We start from the raw sequence: 18902 nt of genomic DNA, 5'->3' as shown, positions 1-18902 counted from the left end.
GCATGGGTTTCCTCCGGGTGCTCCGGTTTTCTCCCACAGTCCAAAGATGTGTTGGTCAGGTGAACTGGCCATGGGAAATTGCCCATAGCGTTAGGTGCATTAGTCAGAGGCAAATATAGGGGAGAGGAGTGGGTCTTGGTGGATGTGGACTTGTTAGGCCGAAAGGCCTGTTTCCATACTGTAGGGAACCTAATCTAATCTAAAAAATAGGAGCAAGTATCTTCTCAGACATAGATCCTCAAAACATAGTAGTAATGGAAGCACCTTCATGACAATGCTAAGCTTATGTGATTCATGTATCAGGGAATATAGAACCCAATGAATTCTGAAGATTCTCTCCATTTAAAAAGCATACTGTGTTTCTATTCCTCCTGAGAAAATGGACAAGTTCACAGGTACCCATGTTATACGACATCTGCCAATTTTTCTCCCCACCACTCACTTAAATTGTCTATCACTTTGTAGACTCTCTAGTGTCACTCATATTAATTGTAAATAATTGAGAATCTGGCACTAATCGATGAGGCACTCCAGTCATGGCAGCTTGCCAACACGAGAAAGACCCATTTATCCCTATTCTCTGCTTATGAGCCAACCAATTCTTTTTATCCTTGCAAATATATTACCTGCACATATGGTTCATCACTATGCACGACGGTTCACATATCTTGTGCAGGTAGCAGAACCACAGATTGCCAATGCATCCACAACATCAACAAGCACGTCTTTCAACATTTTGGGACGTAAATCATCAGAGTCGCATGGTATTGTTAAGCTTCAATCCCATGAATTTATCCAGACTACTTTTTTTTTAAACAAATAATTTCTTTCAGTTCCTCATCCTCACTAACTGCATTTAGTTCAATGCAAGAGACCTAACAGGGAAGGCAGATGAACTCAGGGCATGGGTAGGAACATGGGACTGGGATGTCATAGCAATTACAGAGACATGGTTCAGGGATGGACAGGACTGGTAACTTAATGTTCCAGAATATAAATGCTGCAGGAAGGATAGAAAGGGAGGCAAGAGAGGAGGGGGAGTGACATTTTTGATAAGGGATAACATCACGGCTGTACTTAGGGAGGATATTCTTGGGAATGCATCCAGGGTAGTTATTTGGATGGAACTCAGAAATAAGAATGGGATGATCACCTTATTGGGATTGTACTATGGACTCCCCAGTAGTCAGTAGGAAATTGAGATACAAATTTGAAAGGAGATCTCAGTTATCTGTAAGAATAATAGGGTGGTTATGGTAGGGGATTTTAACGTTCCAAACATGGACAGGCATTGTCACAGTTTTAAGAGTTGAGATGGAGAGGAATTTGTTATGCGTGTACAAGAAAATTTTCTGATACCGTATTTTTGTTGGACCAACTAGAAAAGATGGTTTCTCCTCTTGGGAAATAACGCAGGGCAAGTGACTGAGATGTCAGTGGGGGAGCACTTTGGGGCCAGCGACCATAATTCTATTAGTTTTTAAATAGTGATAGAAAAAAGGATAGATAGCATCTAAAAGTTAAAGTTCTAAATTGGAGGAAGGTCAAGTTTGATGGCATTAGGCAAGAACTTTCAAACATTTATTGGGTATGGATGTTCACAGGTAAAGGCCTGGCTGGAAAATGGGAAGCCTTCAGAAATGAAATAACGAGAGTCCAAAGACAGTATACTCCTGTTAGGGTTAACGATAAGGCTGGTAGATATAGGGAATGCTGGATGACTAGAGAAATTGACCTTTTGATCAAGAAAAAGAAGGAAGCATATGTCAGGTATAGACAGCAGAGATCGACTGAATCCTTCGAAGAGTCATAGAGACGTACAGCACAGGAACAGACCCTTCGGTCCAACTTGTCCATGCAGACCAGACATCCCAACCCAATCTAGTCCAGGCAGTAAGAGGGAAACCAGGAGGGCAAAAAGGGAGCATGAGATAGCTTTGGCAAATAGGATTAAAGAGAATCCAAAGGAATTTTATAAATACATTAAGAACAAAAGGGTAACTAGGGAGAGAATTGGGCCCCTCAAAGATCAGCAAGGCAGCCTATGTGTGGAACCGCACGAATATTTTGCATCAGTGTTTACTGTGAAGAAGGACATATAGGATACAGAACGTGGGGAAATACATGGTGACATCTTAACTCTGTGGGAAGCAAAGGAAGTGATTGCTGGGCCTCTTGCTGAGATGTTTGGATCATCAATAGTCACAGGTGAGATGCCGGAAGACTCGAAGTTGGCTAACATGGTCCCACTATTTAAGAAAGGTGGTAATGAAAAGCCAGGGAACTATAGACTAGTGAGCCTGACATTGGTGCTGGGGAAGTTGTTGGAGAGAATCCTGAGGAATAGGATTTACATTTGGAAAGGCAAGAACAAATTAGGGAGAGTCAACATGGCTTTGTGTGTGTGAAATCATCTCACTAATTTGACTTGAGTTTTTTGAAGAAGTAACGAAGAGGATCAATGAGGGCATACTAGTGGGCGTGATCTATATAGACTTCAGTAAGGTGTTCAACAAGGTTCGTCATGGGAGACTGGTTAGCAAGGTTAGCTCTCAAGGAGAATGAGCCATTTGGATATAGAACTGGCTTGAAGGTAGAAAAGAGAGGCTGCTGGTGGTGGTGGTGGAGGGTTGTTGCTTTTCAGACTGGAGGGTGTGACCAGTGGTGTGCCACAAGGATTGGTGGCTGGGTCCATTACATCATTTCTATAAGTGGTTTAGATGTGAGCATAGGAAGTATAATTTGTAAGTTTGCAGATAGAACATCGAACATTACAGTGCAGTACAGGCCCTTCGGCCCTCGATGTTACGCCGCCCTGTCATACTAATCTGAAGCCCATCCCACCTACACTATTCCATGTACGTCCATTTGCCTGTCCAAAGGCGACTTAAATGCACTTAAACTTGGCGAATCTACTACCGATGCAGGCAAAGCATTCCATACCCTTACTACTCTCTGAGTAAAGAAACTACCTCTGACATCTGTCTTATAACTATCTCCCCTCACTTTAAAGTTGTGTCCCCTCGTGTTTGCTGTCCCCATACTTGGAGAAAGGCTCTCCCTGTCCACCCTATCTAACCCTCTGATTATCTTGTATATCTCTATTAAGTCACCACTCAACCTTCTTCTCTTTAATGAGAACAGCCTCAAGGCCCTCAGCCTTTCCTCGTAAGACGTTCCTTCCATACCAGGCAACATCCTAGTAAATCTCCTCTGCACCCTTTCCAAAGCTTCCACATCCTTCTTATAATGCGGTGACCAGAACTGTACGCAATACTCCAAGTGTGGCCATACCAGAGCTTTGTACAGCTGCAGCATAACATCCTGGTTCCGGAACTCAATCCCTCTATTAATAAAGGCCAAAACACTGTATGCTTTCTTAACAACCCTGTCAATCTGGGTGGCAACTTTCAAGGATCTGTGTACATGGACACCGAGATCTCTCTGCTCATCTGCACTCCCAAGAATCTTACCATTAGCCCAGTACTTTGCATTCCGATTACTCCGTCCAAAGTGTATCACCTCACACTTGTCTACATTAAACTCCATTTGCCGCCTCTCAGCCCAGCTCTGCATCCTATATATGTCTCTCTGCAACCTACTACATCCTTCGTCACTATCCACAACTCCACTGACCTTAGTGTCGTCCGCAAATTTACTAACCCACCCTTCCAAGCCCTCATCCAGGTCATTTATAAAAATGACGAACAGCAGTGGACCCAACACCGACCCTTGCGGTACGCCGCTAGTAACTGGACACCAAGATGAACATGTTCCATCAACTACGACCCTCTGTTTTCTTTCAGCAAGCCAATTACTGATCCAAACTGCTATGTCTCCCACAATCCCATTCCTCCGCATTTTGTATAATAGCCTACTGTGGGGAACCTTATCGAACGCCTTGCTGAAATCCACATCAACCAGTTTACTCTCATCTACCTGTTTGGTCACTTTGTCAAAAAACTCAATAAGATTTGTTAGGCATGACCTACCCTTCGCAAAACCATGCTGACTGTCCCTGATCAGATTATTCTTTTCTAGATGATTATAAATCCTATCTCTTATAACCTTTTCCAACACTTTACCAACAACTGAAGTGAGACTCACTGGTCTGTAATTACCAGGGTTGTCTCTACTACCCTTTTTGAACAAGGGAACCCCATTTGCTATCCTCCAGTCCTCAGGCACTATTCCTGTAGACAATGATGATTTGAAGATCAATGCCAACGGCTCAGCAATCTCTTCCCTCGCTTCCCAGAGGATCCTAGGATAGATCCCATCCGGCCCAGGGGACTTGTCTATTTTCACACTCTGCAGTATTTCTAATACCTCTTCCTTGTGAACCTCAATCTCTTCTAGTCTAGATGCAAGTATTTCTGTATCTTCCTCACCAACATTTTCATTTTCTATAGTGAACACTGTCGAAAAATATTCATTTAGTGCTTCCTCTATCTCCTCTGACTCCACACACAACTTCCCACTATTATCCTTGATTGGCCCTAATTTAACTCTCATCATTCTTTTATTCCTGACATTGTGGGCGGCACGGTGGCACAGTGGTTAGCACTGCTGCCTCACAGCGCCTGAGACCTGGGTTCAATTCCCGCCTCAGGCGACTGACTGTGTGGAGTTTGCATATTCTCCCCGTGTCTGCGTGGGTTTCCTCCGGGTGCTCCGGTTTCCTCCCACAGTCCAAAGATGTGCAGGTCAGGTGAATTGACCATGTTAAATTGCCCGTAGTGTTAGGTAATGGGTAAATGTAGGGGTATGGGTGGGTTGCGCTTCAGCGGGTCAGTGTGGACTTGTTGGGCCGAAGGGCATGTTTCCACACTGTAATGTAATCCAATCTAATCTAACCTATGGAAAGCTTTGGGGTTAACCCTGATCCTATCCACCAACAACTTCTTATGTCCCCTCCTGGCTCTTCTGAGCTCTCTTTTTAGGTCTTTCCTGACTTCCTTGTAACCCTCAAGCGCCCTAACTGAGTTTTCACATTTTGTCCTAACATAAGCCTTCTTCTTCTTCTTGACCAGGGATTCCACTTCCTTAGTAAACCACGGCTCACGCGTTCTATATCTTCCTCCCTGCCTGACACCAAAATTGGAGGTGTAGTGGACAGAGAAGAAGGTTACCTCAGAGTACAACTGGATCTTGATCAGATGGGTCAATGGGTCAAGCAGTGGCAGACGGAGTTTAATTTAGATAAATGCTAGGTACTGCATTTGGAAAAGCAAATCAGGGCAGAACTTATACACTGATTACTAAGAGTGTTGCTGAACAAAGAGACCTTGGAGTGCAGGTTCACAGTTCCTTGAAAGTGGAGTCTCAGGTCGATAGGATAGTGAAGAAGACATTTAGTATGCTTTATTTTACTGGTCAGAACAGAGAGTATAAGAGGTGAGGGATCATGTTGCAGCTGTACAGGATATTGGTTAGACCACTTTTAGAATATTGTGTGCAATCCTGGTCTCCCTGCTTTAGGAAGGATGTTGTGAAATTTGAAAGGGTTCAGAAAAGATTTACAAGGATGTTGTCAGAGTTGGAGGATTTGAGTTGTGGGGGGAGGTTGAATAGACTGGGGCTGTTTTCCCTGGAACATCAAAGCCTGATAAAGGTTTATAAAAGTTTATAAAATCATGAGGGACATGGATAGGGTAAACAGACAAGGTCTTTTCCGTGGGTTGGGGGAGTCCAAAACTAGAGGGTGACAGAGGAAAGATTTAAAAGGGATCTAAGGGACAACTTTTTCATGCAAAAGGTGGTGTGTGTATGGAATGAACTGCCAGAGGAAATGGTGGAGGCTAGTACAATTACAACATTTAAAAGGCTTCTAGATGAGTATATGAATAGGAAGGATTTAGAGGGATATAGGTCAAATGCTGGCAAATGGGACTAAATTAATTTAGGACATCTGGTCATTCTGGACGACTTAGAACATAGAACATAGAACATAGAAGAATACAGCGCAGTACAGGCCCTTCGGCCCTCGATGTTGCGCCGATCCAAGCCCACCTAACCTACACTAGCCCACTATCCTCCATATGCCTATCCAATGCCCGCTTAAATGCCCATAATGAGGGAGAGTCCACCACTGCTACTGGCAGGGCATTCCATGAACTCACGACTCGCTGAGTAAAGAACCTACCCCTAACATCTGTCCTATACCTACCCCCCCTTAATTTAAAGCTATGCCCCCTTGTAATAGCTGACTCCATACGTGGAAAAAGATTCTCACTGTCGACCCTATCTAAACCCCTAATCATCTTGTACACCTCTATCAAGTCACCCCAAACCTCCTTTTCTCCAATGAAAACAACCCCAAGTGCCTCAGCCTTTCCTCATACGATCTTTCTACCATACCAGGCAACATCCTGGTAAACCTCCTCTGCACCCGTTCCAGTGCCTCCACATCCTTCCTATAGTATGGCGACCAAAACTGCACACAATACTCCAGATGCGGCCACACCAGAGTCTTATACAACTGCAACATGACCTCAGTACTCCGGAACTCAATTCCTCTACCAATAAAAGCCAGTACGCCATATGCCTTCTTCACCGCACTATTTACCTGGGTGGCAACTTTCAAAGATCTGTGTACATGGACACCAAGAGCCCTCTGCTCAATCACACTACCAAGTATCCGACCATTAGCCCAGTACCCCATCTTTTTATTACTCTTACCAAAGTGAATCACCTCACACTTAGCTACATTGAACTCCATTTGCCAACTTTCTGCCCAGTTCTGCAGCTTATCTATATCCCCCTGTAACCTGCCACATCCTTCCTCACTGTCTATAACTCCTCCGACTTTCGTATCATCCGCAAACTTGCTCACCCAACCTTCTAACCCCTCCTCCAGGTCATTTATAAAAATGACAAACAGCAATGGTCCCAAAACAGATCCTTGCGGAACACCGCTAGTGACGGCACTCCAAGATGAACCTTTGCCATCAACTACTACCCTCTGTCTTCTTCCAGCCAGCCAACTCCTAATCCAAACCTCCAACTCACCCTCAATGCCATACCTCTGTATTTTTTGCAGTAGTCTACCATGGGGAACCTTATCAAACGCCTTACTAAAATCCATATACACCACATCTACCGCTTTCCCCTCGTCCACCTCCTTAGTCACCTTCTCAAAGAATTCAATAAGGTTTGTGAGGCATGACCTGCCCTTCACAAAACCATGCTGACTATCCTTGATCACATTATTCCTATCCAGATGTTCATAAATCCTATCCCTTACAATTCTCTCTAAGATTTTGCCCACAACAGAAGTGAGACTCACCGGCCTATAGTTACTAGGGTTATCCCTACTCCCCTTCTTGAACAAGGGAACCACATTTGCTAGCCTCCAATCTTCTGGCACTACTCCTATAGACAACGAGGACATAAAAATCAAGGCCAATGGCTCTGCAATCTCCTCCCTTGCTTCCCAGAGAATCCTAGGATAAATGCCATCAGGCCCAGGGGACTTATCTATTTTCACCCTTTCCAGAATTTCCAACACCTCTTCTCTACATACCTCAAAGCCATCCATTCTACTTAATTGTGACTCAGTACTCACATTGACAACAATGTCCTGTTCCTGATTGAATACTGACGAAAAGTATTCATTCAGTGTCTCCCCAATCTCTTCAGCCTCCACACGCAACATCCCACTACTATCCTTGACTGGACCTATTTCTACCCTAGTCATTCTTTTATTCCTTTTGACCGAAGGGTTTGTTCCTGTGCTGTATATCTCTACAACTCTATGTTAGACCAAGGAGAGCCAATGGATGTTAGGCTGGGTCTGTTTTCCCTGGAGCGTCGGAAGCTAAGGGGTGACCTTATAGAGGTTTAGAAAATTATGAGGAGCATAGAGTCATAGAGATGTACAGCATGGAAACAGACCCTTCGGTCCAACCTGTCCATGCTGACCAGATACCCCAACCCAATCTCGTCCCACCTGCCAGCACCCGGCCCATATCCCTCCAAACCCTTCCTTTTCATATACCCATCCAAATGCCTCTTAAATGTTGCAATTGTACCAGCCTCCACCACATCCTCTGGCAGCTCATTCCATACACGTACCACCCTCTGCGTGAAAAGGTTGCCCCTTAGGTCTCTTTTATATCTTTCCCCTCTCACCCTAAACCTATGCCCTCCAGTTCTGGACTCCCCGACCGCAGGGAAAAGACTTTGTCTATTTATCCTATCCATGCCCCTCATAATTTTGTAAACCTCTATAAGGTCACTCCTCAGCCTCCGACGCTCCAGGGAAAACAGCCCCAGCCTGTTCAGCCTCTCCCTATAGCTCAAATCCTCCAGCCCTGGCAACATCTTTTCAAATCGTTTCTGAACCCTTTCAAGTTTCACAACATTGTTCCGATAGGAAGGAGACCAGAACTGTATGCAATATTCCAACAGTGGTCTAACCAATGTCCTGTACAGCTGCAACATGACCTCCCAACTCCTGTAGTCAATACTCTGACAAATAAAGGAAAGCATACCAAACGCCTTCTTCACTATCCTATCTATCTGCAACTCCACTTTCAAGGAGCTATGAACCTGTATGGTTAGGATAAATAGGCAAAGTCATTTCCATGGGGTCGGGGAGTCCAGAACTAGAGGACATAGGTTAGAGGCAAGATGCTAGCATGGACAGAAGCATGGCTGTCTGGCAGAAAGCAGACAGTGGTGATAAAAGGGTCCTTCTCAGGATAGTGGCCTGGTGCTCCACAAGTGTTGTTCCCCAAGGTTCAGTGTTGGGACCACAACTTTTCACTTTATACATTAAGTACAAAGATCTGGATGAAGGAACTGAGGGCACTCTGCCTAAGTTTGCAGATGATACAAAGATAGGTAGAGGCACAGGTAGCATTGAGGAGGCGGGGAGGCTGCAGAAAGGTGTGGACAGGTTAGGAGAGTGGGCAAAGTAGTGGCAGATGGAGTACAACGTGAGGTCATGAACTTTGATAGGAAGAATAGAGGCATGGACTATTTTCTAAATAGGGAGAAAATTCACAAGTCTGAAGTGCAAAGAGACCAGTCCAGGATTCTCTCAAGGTAAACTTGCAGGTTGAGTCAGTAGTTAGGAAGGGGAATGCAACGATGGCATTTATTTTGAGAGGACTTGAATATAAAAGCAGGGATGTACTTCTGAGGCTCTGGTCAGACTACATTTGGAGTATTGAGTGCAGTTTTGCTCCCTATATCTCAGGAAAGATGCACTGGCTGGGAGCGTGTTTGGAGGAGGTTCATGAGAATGGTCCCAGGAATGAAAAGCTTAACATATGGGGAACGTTTGAGGAGTCTGGGTCTATACTCGATGGAATTCAGAAGAATGAGTGGCTGTCTAATTGAAACACACAGAATACTGAACGGCCTGGACAAAGTAGATGTTGGGGAGATGTTTCCATTGGTAGGAGAGACTAGGACCCGAGGGGACAGCCTTAGAGTAAAGGGAAGACCTTCTACAGCAGAGACAAGGAGAAACTTCTTCAGCCAGAGAGTGGTGAATCTATGGAATTCACTGTCACAGAAGGCTGTCGAGGCCAGGTGATTAAATATATTTAAGATGGAGATAGATAAATTCTTGATTGTCAAGGGCATCAAGGGTTGCGGGGAGAAAGTGGGAGAATGGGGGTGAAAAACTTATCAGCCATGATTGAATTGCAGAGCAGACTCAATGGGCTAATTTCTGCTCCTATGTCTTATGGACAAGCTGGACTGAAGGGTCTATTTCTGTGCTGTATACTTCTATGACTCTTGTCCTTTGGATACATTTTATTTCTGTGAGACTTCTTGCATGTTTCAGAGTAAAGATATACACAAAGTAACTAGTTAGCTTCTGTCATTTCCCCATTTCCCATTGTTTATTTTCCTGTCCTTACTTATAATGGAACCACATTTGTCTTTCCTATTGTTTTGTATAAAGAAACTTTTAAGATCCATGTTCATGATCCCTGCTCGTTTCTATTCTCTTTATTTCTATTCTATTCTCTCTTAATTGGTTTCTTGGTCCTCTTTTATTAAATTTTCAAAGGCTCCCAAACTTCAGGCTTAGGACTTTCTTGACAACTTTATAAACTTCCTTTTTTGATCTAAATGAAACTTTAATTTCCTTTCTTTCATTGATAGTTGACTTACTTTACTAGGTTTTAATTTTGCTTTATAGGGATGTACGTTTGCTATTAGCCTTCTTCAAAATCATTAAATACTAACTATTTCCCACCTGCCATTGTTTTTCTTCAACCTATTTTCCCAATTCGATCATGGTCAATTTGCGCCTCATACTTTCAGTTTCCTTTGTTTAGATTTAAACACTAGTTCCAGATTGAAGCACATCATTTGCAAATTTTATGTAAAATTCTTTTATATCATAGTCACTCTTCCCTAAAGGTTCTTTTGCAATAAGATTAATTAGTTACTTTTCATTATGTAATACTACACATAAAGTCATCTGTCCCTTGCTAGTTCCTCAAAATAGTGATCTAGAAAATCATCTCAGAAATTCCAGGAATTCATCCTCCACAGCATCAATGCTCATTAGATTTACAGCCTTTATGTATATTGGCCACCCATGATTAGTACATTCCCCTTGCTGCATGCATCTGTAATTTCATGATGTATACCACACCTGAAATTAACACAACTGTTTGGCAGCCTATAAACAACTCCAAGATTTGTTCACCAGGTCTCTTTAGAGCACTCAAAATAATGTTAACTATAAACATAAATCTTATTTTTAAAAACAAGTAGCAAACACTGGTTAATATCTAAGCTATGATCTGAAATCAGAACTATGACCCCTTAATTTCAAACACAGACACACTCATAACAAAAAGGCTACTCTCTGCCAAGATGTTTACAGCAAATTGAGAGAACCACCTTTACTGGCCAAGGGTCTGGAAACAAAGGAAAGAATGGGATGCCTTCTCACAACCCACTGGGTTCCCTGCAGGCAAAATTGAATTACTGACAGGCACAGACTGATAGTAGCACTTCAGTTCTAAATGCAACCAACTGGACCTGAGTCCAGTCCAGTTTCCCAAGTTTAACAAAGTAATCAGAAATACTAGTATGAATGTGAAAATGTAACCAATTTCCTAGGAACTTCTACTGAGATTTATTTCATTAGATGTGAGCAAGGCAGCATTTGTTGCCCATTCCTAATCAACTTTTAAAAGGTGGCAGTGAGCTGCTTTCTTCAACCAATCTCATGTAGGTACATTCCATGCCATTAGAAAGAGTGTTCCAGGACTTTGAGCCAGTGACAGTGAAGGAACAACAATGTCAAGAGTAGATAGCAGAATTGGTGATTTGCCAGATTAGCAAAATATAGGAGCATGTGTAGGCCATTCTGCTTTTCAAGCCTGCTGCGTCATTCAGTATGATCATATGTGATCATACAACTCAACAGCGTGTTCCCGCTTTCTCACCATATCCTATGATCTCTTCAATCTGAAGAACTATATCTCATTCCATCTTGAAAATATTCAATGATTCAGCCTCAAACACAGAGAATTTCTTAGGCGCACCACTTTCTGGGTGAAAAAAACTACTCCACATCTCAATCCCAAAAAGCCTATCCTTTATCTGTGACTCCTGATTCTCGACTCCCTGGTTACTGAGAACATCATTTCTGCATCGACCCTGCCTTCATCATGGTAGAATTTTGGAGGTTTCTTAGAGATGCTCTCAGTCTTCTGAACTCTAGTGAATATGGTCCTATTTGATTTGATCTCTCCCCGTATGTATGTCAGTCCCACTATCCCAGGAATCAGTCTTCTTTGCACTCTCTCATCAGCAAGAACATCCTTCCTCAGATAAAGAGACCAAAACTGCAGTTCTGTGCCCTCTACAGTTGCAGAAAGATATCCCTGTTTCTATAGTAAAATCCTCTCACTATGGAAGTCAATATATCATTTGTCTTCTTCATTGCCTGCTGCATCTGCCTGCTTATCTTCAGTGACTGGTCTACGTGACCTCCCAGATCTCTACCTTTCCCAATCTATCATCATTCAGATAATAATCTGTCTGCTTGTTTTTACTACCAAAATGGAAAACCTCACAATTACACACAGTACAGAACATCTCCGAGTTTCCCCGGTACTTATAAATACTGTGGCTGCTTTCCCTTGTCCTGCACTGAGTTCCGAATTACATACAATTTGGCTTGCAAAGACTCCAGAATGGAACTCATTCGCATACTGGGACTGCCTATACATTTTATCTTCCATGCCACCCACTTGTCCAAATCACACTGAAGCTTTACTGCGCCCGTCTCACGGCATACCTTCTCACCCAGTTTTGTGTCATCTGCAAACTTGGAGATATTACATTTTGTTTCTTCATCTAAATCATGAATAAAAATTGTAAATAGCTGGGGTCCAAGCACTGAATATTGCTGTACCTCACTAGTCACTACCACTCAGAAAAAGACCCATTTATTCCTAAACCCAAAGAGAAAATGCTGGAAAATCTCAGCAGGTCTGGCAGCATCTGTAAGGCGAGAAAACAGCTGACGTTTCGAGTCTAACTGACCCTTTGTCAAAGCTAAAAAAAAGGGAGAAATAGGGAGGTATTTATACGAGGCTGAGAGAAGGTGAGTCATTGCTCCAGAAGCAAAAGGTAGCAATAAAGAGATGATAATGACAGTGCACAGAGGGATTATAGGGAGATTAGGAGCTGGGAATGACCAAGGCTGAAGTCAGTGCTATGTGACAAAATATGTGGGGGATGGGGGGGGGGAGGGGTGCAGAGGAAAAAGGTGATGAGAGAGTGGGGAGCAAGACAAAGAGAGACAATCAAGAAATAAGAGGTACAGAACCTTTTTCTCTCCTCTTCCCCTTTGCTACCCTTCTCCCCTGTTTTCCATTTTGCCTCTGCTTTACCCCGACCCCCCTTCCCCCATATTTTGTCACATAGCACTGGCTTCAGCCTTGGTCATTCCCAGCTCCAAATCTCCCTCCTTTAGCTCACTCTTCTCCTGATGCTGACTGACTCTGGGTCCTCCTTTAGCTCACTGTTGTCCTGAAGCTGACTGACTCTGGGTCCCCCTTTAGCTCACTGTTCTCCTGATGCCGACTGACATGGACCCTGAGTCCTACTTTAGCTCTTGTTCTGCTGATACTGACTGACTCTGGGTCCTCATTTAGCTCACTGTTCTACTGATACTTACTGACTCTGGGTCCTCCTTTAGCTCACTGTTCTCCTGATACTGACTGACTCTGGGCCCTCCTTTAGCTCACTGTTCTACTGATACTGACTGACTCTGGGTCCTCCTTTAGCTCACTGTTCTCCTGATGCTGACTGACTCTGGGTCCTCCTTTAGCTCACTGTTCTACTGATACTGACTGACTTTAGGTCCTCCTATAACTCACTGTTCTACTGATCCTGACTGACTCTGGGTCCTCCTTTAGCTCACTGTTTGACTGATCCTGACAGACTCTGGGTCCTCCTTTATCTTACTATTCTACTGATACTGACTGACTCTGGGTCCTCCTTTAGCTCACTCTTCTACTGATGCTGACTGACTCTGGGTCCTCCTTTAGCTCACTGTTCTCCTGATGCCGACTGACACTGACCCTGAGTCCTCCTTTAGCTCTTGTTCTCCTGATACTGACTGACTCTGACTCAGGGTCCTCCTTTAGCTCACTGTTCTCCTGATACTGACTGACTCTGACTGTGGGTCCTCCTTTAGCTCACTGTTCTACTGATACTGACTGACTCTGGGTCCTCCTGTAGCTCACTGTTCTACTGATGCTGACTGACTCTGGTTCCACGTTTAGCTCACTGTTCTACTGATACTGACTGACTCTGGGTCCTCCTTTAGCTCACTGTTCTGCTGATACTGACTGATTCTGGATTCTTTTGTAGCTCACTTTTCTCCTGATACTGACTGATTCTGGGGCCTCCTTTAGCTCACTGTTCTGCTGATACTGACTGATTCTGGGTCCTCCTTTAGCTCACTCTTCTCCTGATGCTGACTGATTCTGGGTCCTCCTTTAGCTCACTGTTCTCCTGATGCTGACTGACTCTGGGTCCTCCTTTAACTCACTGTTCTACTGATACTGACTGACTCTGACTCTGGGTCCTCCTTTAACTCACTGTTCTACTGATGCAGACTGACTCTGACTCTGGGTCCTCCTTTAGCTCACTGTTCTACTGATACTGACTGACTCTGGGTCCTCCTTTAGCTCACTGTTCTACTGATACTGACTGACTCTGGGTCCTCCTTTAGCTCACTGTTCTACTGATACTGACTGACTCTGGGTCCTCCTTTAACTCACTGTTCTACTGATACTGACTGACTCTGACTCTGGGTCCTCCTTTAACTCACTGTTCTACTGATGCTGACTGACTCTGACTCTGGGTCCTCCTTTAGCTCACTGTTCTACTGATACTGACTGACTCTGGATTATCTTGTAGCTCACCTTTCTCCTGATGCTGACTGATTCGATGGCCTTCTTTAGCTCACTGTTCTGCTGATGCTGACTGACTCTGGGTCCCCCTTTAGCTCACTGTTCTACTGATGCTGACTGACTCTGGGTCCTCCTTTAGCTCACTGCTCTACTGATGCTGACTGACTCTGGCTCCTCCTTTAGCTCACTTTTCTCCTGATACTGACTGACTCTGGGTCCTCCTTAAGCTCACTGTTCTCCTGATACTGACTGACACTGGGTCCTCCTTTAGCTCACTGTTCTACTCATACTGACTGACTCTGGATTCTCTTGGAGCTCACTGTTCTGCTGATGCTGACTGATTCTGGGTCCTCTTTTAGCTCACTGTTCTCCTGATGCTGACTGACACTGACCCTGAGTCCTCCTTTAGCTCCTGTTCTCCTGATACTGACTGACTCTGGTTCCACGTTTAGCTCACTGTTCTACTGATACTGACTGACTCTGGGTCCTCCTTTAGCTCACTGTTCTACTGATACTGACTGACTCTGGATTCTCTTGTAGCTCACTTTTCTCCTGATACTGACTGATTCTGGGGCCTCCTTTAGCTCACTGTTCTGCTGATGCTGACTGACTCTGGGTCCTCCTTTAGCTCACTCTTCTCCTGATGCTGACTGATTCTGGGTCCTCCTTTAGCTCACTGTTCTCCTGATGCTGACTGACTCTGCTTCCTCCTTTAACTCACTGTTCTACTGATGCTGACTGACTCTGGGTCCTCCTTTAGCTCACTCTTCCCCTGATGCTGACTGATTCTGGGTCTTCCTTTCGCTCACTGTTCTCCTGATGCTGACTGACACTGACCCTGAGTCCTCCTTTAGCTCACTGTTCTCCTGATACTGACTGATTCTGGGGCCTCCTTTAGCTCACTGTTCTACTGATACTGACTGACTCTGGGCCCTCCTTTAGCTCACTGTTCTACTGATACTGACTGACTCTGGGTCCTCCTTTAGCTCACTGTTCTCCTGATGCTGACTGACTCTGGGTCCTCCTTTAGCTCACTGTTCTACTGATACTGACTGACTTTAGGTCCTCCTATAACTCACTGTTCTACTGATCCTGACTGACTCTGGGTCCTCCTTTAGCTCACTGTTTGACTGATCCTGACAGACTCTGGGTCCTCCTTTATCTTACTATTCTACTGATACTGACTGACTCTGGGTCCTCCTTTAGCTCACTCTTCTACTGATGCTGACTGACTCTGGGTCCTCCTTTAGCTCACTGTTCTCCTGATGCCGACTGACACTGACCCTGAGTCCTCCTTTAGCTCTTGTTCTCCTGATACTGACTGACTCTGACTCAGGGTCCTCCTTTAGCTCACTGTTCTACTGATACTGACTGACTCTGGGTCCTCCTGTAGCTCACTGTTCTACTGATGCTGACTGACTCTGGTTCCACGTTTAGCTCACTGTTCTACTGATACTGACTGACTCTGGGTCCTCCTTTAGCTCACTGTTCTGCTGATACTGACTGATTCTGGATTCTTTTGTAGCTCACTTTTCTCCTGATACTGACTGATTCTGGGGCCTCCTTTAGCTCACTGTTCTGCTGATACTGACTGATTCTGGGTCCTCCTTTAGCTCACTCTTCTCCTGATGCTGACTGATTCTGGGTCCTCCTTTAGCTCACTGTTCTCCTGATGCTGACTGACTCTGGGTCCTCCTTTAACTCACGGTTCTACTGATACTGACTGACTCTGACTCTGGGTCCTCCTTTAACTCACTGTTCTACTGATGCAGACTGACTCTGACTCTGGGTCCTCCTTTAGCTCACTGTTCTACTGATACTGACTGACTCTGGGTCCTCCTTTAGCTCACTGTTCTACTGATACTGACTGACTCTGGGTCCTCCTTTAGCTCACTGTTCTACTGATACTGACTGACTCTGGGTCCTCCTTTAACTCACTGTTCTACTGATACTGACTGACTCTGACTCTGGGTCCTCCTTTAACTCACTGTTCTACTGATGCTGACTGACTCTGACTCTGGGTCCTCCTTTAGCTCACTGTTCTACTGATACTGACTGACTCTGGATTATCTTGTAGCTCACTTTTCTCCTGATGCTGACTGATTCGATGGCCTTCTTTAGCTCACTGTTCTGCTGATGCTGACTGACTCTGGGTCCCCCTTTAGCTCACTGTTCTACTGATGCTGACTGACTCTGGGTCCTCCTTTAGCTCACTGCTCTACTGATGCTGACTGACTCTGGCTCCTCCTTTAGCTCACTTTTCTCCTGATACTGACTGACTCTGGGTCCTCCTTAAGCTCACTGTTCTCCTGATACTGACTGACACTGGGTCCTCCTTTAGCTCACTGTTCTACTCATACTGACTGACTCTGGATTCTCTTGGAGCTCACTGTTCTGCTGATGCTGACTGATTCTGGGTCCTCTTTTAGCTCACTGTTCTCCTGATGCTGACTGACACTGACCCTGAGTCCTCCTTTAGCTCCTGTTCTCCTGATACTGACTGACTCTGGTTCCACGTTTAGCTCACTGTTCTACTGATACTGACTGACTCTGGGTCCTCCTTTAGCTCACTGTTCTACTGATACTGACTGACTCTGGATTCTCTTGTAGCTCACTTTTCTCCTGATACTGACTGATTCTGGGGCCTCCTTTAGCTCACTGTTCTGCTGATGCTGACTGACTCTGGGTCCTCCTTTAGCTCACTCTTCTCCTGATGCTGACTGATTCTGGGTCCTCCTTTAGCTCACTGTTCTCCTGATGCTGACTGACTCTGGTTCCTCCTTTAACTCACTGTTCTACTGATGCTGACTGACTCTGGGTCCTCCTTTAGCTCACTCTTCTCCTGATGCTGACTGATTCTGGGTCTTCCTTTAACTCACTGTTCTCCTGATACTGACTGATTCTGGGGCCTCCTTTAGCTCACTGTTCTACTGATACTGACTGACTCTGGGTCCTCCTTTAGCTCACTGTTCTACTGATACTGACTGACTCTGGATTCTCTTGTAGCTCACTTTTCTCCTGATACTGACTGATTCTGGGTCCTCTTTTAGCTCACTGTTCTACTGATGCTGACTGACTCTGGGTCCTCCTTTAGCTCACTGTTCTACTGATGCTGACTGACTCTGACTCTGGGTCCTCCTATAACTCACTGTTCTACTGATACTGACTGACACTGGGTCCTCCTTTAGCTCACTGTTCTCCTGATACTGACTGACACTGGGTCCTCCTTTAGCTCACTGTTCTCCTGATACTGACTGACACTGGGTCCTCCTTTATCTCACTGTTATACTGATGCTGACTGACACTGGATTCTCTTGTAGATCACTTTTCTCCTGATAATGACTGATTCTGCGGCCTCCATTAGCTCACTGTTCTACTGATACTGACTGACTCTGGGTCCTCCTTTAGCTCACTGTTCTGCTGATGCTGACTGACTCTGGGTCCTCCTTTAGCTCACTCTTCTCCTGATGCTGACTGATTCTGGGTCCTCCTTTAGCTCACTGTTCTCCTGATGCTGACTGACTCTGGGTCCTCCTTTAACTCACTGTTCTACTGATGCTGACTGACTCTGACTCTGGGTCCTCCTTTAACTTACTGTTCTACTGATGCTGACTGACTCTGGGTCCTCCTTTAGCTCACTGTTCTACTGATACTGACTGACTCTGGGTCCTCCTTTAGCTCACGTTTCTCCTGATACTGACTGATTCTGGGTCCTCTTTTAGCTCACTGTTCTACTGATGCTGACTGGCTCTGGGTCCTCCTTTAGCTCACTGTTCTACTGATACTGACTGATTCTGGGTCCTCCTTTAGCTCACTGTTCTACTGATGCTGACTGACTCTGGGTCCTCCTTTAACTCACTGTTCTACTGATGCTGACTGACTCTGACTCTGGCTCCTCCTTTAACTCACTGTTCTACTGATGCTGACTGACTCTGGGTCCTCCTTTAGCTCACTGTTCTACTGATACTGACTGACTCTGGATTCTCTTGTCGCTCACTTTTCTCCTGATACTGACTGATTCTGGGTCCTCTTTTAGCTCACTGTTCTACTGATGCTGACTGGCTCTGGGTCCTCCTTTAGCTCACTGTTCTACTGATGCTGACTGACTCTGGGTCCTCCTTTAGCTCACTGTTCTACTGATACTGACTGACTCTGGATTCTCTTGTAGCTCACTTTTCTCCTGATACTGACTGATTCTGGGTCCTCTTTTAGCTCACTGTTCTACTGATGCTGACTGACTCTGGGTCCTCCTTTAGCTCACTCTTCTCCTGATGCTGACTGATTCTGGGTCCTCCTTTAGCTCACTGTTCTCCTGATGCTGACTGACTCTGGGTCCTCCTTTAACTCACTGTTCTACTGATACTGACTGACTCTGACTCTGGGTCCTCCTTTAGCTCACTGTTCTACTGATACTGACTGACTCTGACTCTGGGTCCTCCTTTAGCTCACTGTTCTACTGATACTGACTGACTCTGGGTCCTCCTTTAGCTC

The sequence above is a fragment of the Chiloscyllium plagiosum genome, unplaced genomic scaffold (genome assembly GCF_037043375.1).
Source record: "Chiloscyllium plagiosum isolate Xiang-an unplaced genomic scaffold, Cpla_swu_hap1 HiC_scaffold_53X, whole genome shotgun sequence".
Classification (NCBI taxonomy): Eukaryota; Metazoa; Chordata; class Chondrichthyes; order Orectolobiformes; family Hemiscylliidae; genus Chiloscyllium; species Chiloscyllium plagiosum.
This window is presented reverse-complemented; position numbering follows the sequence as displayed.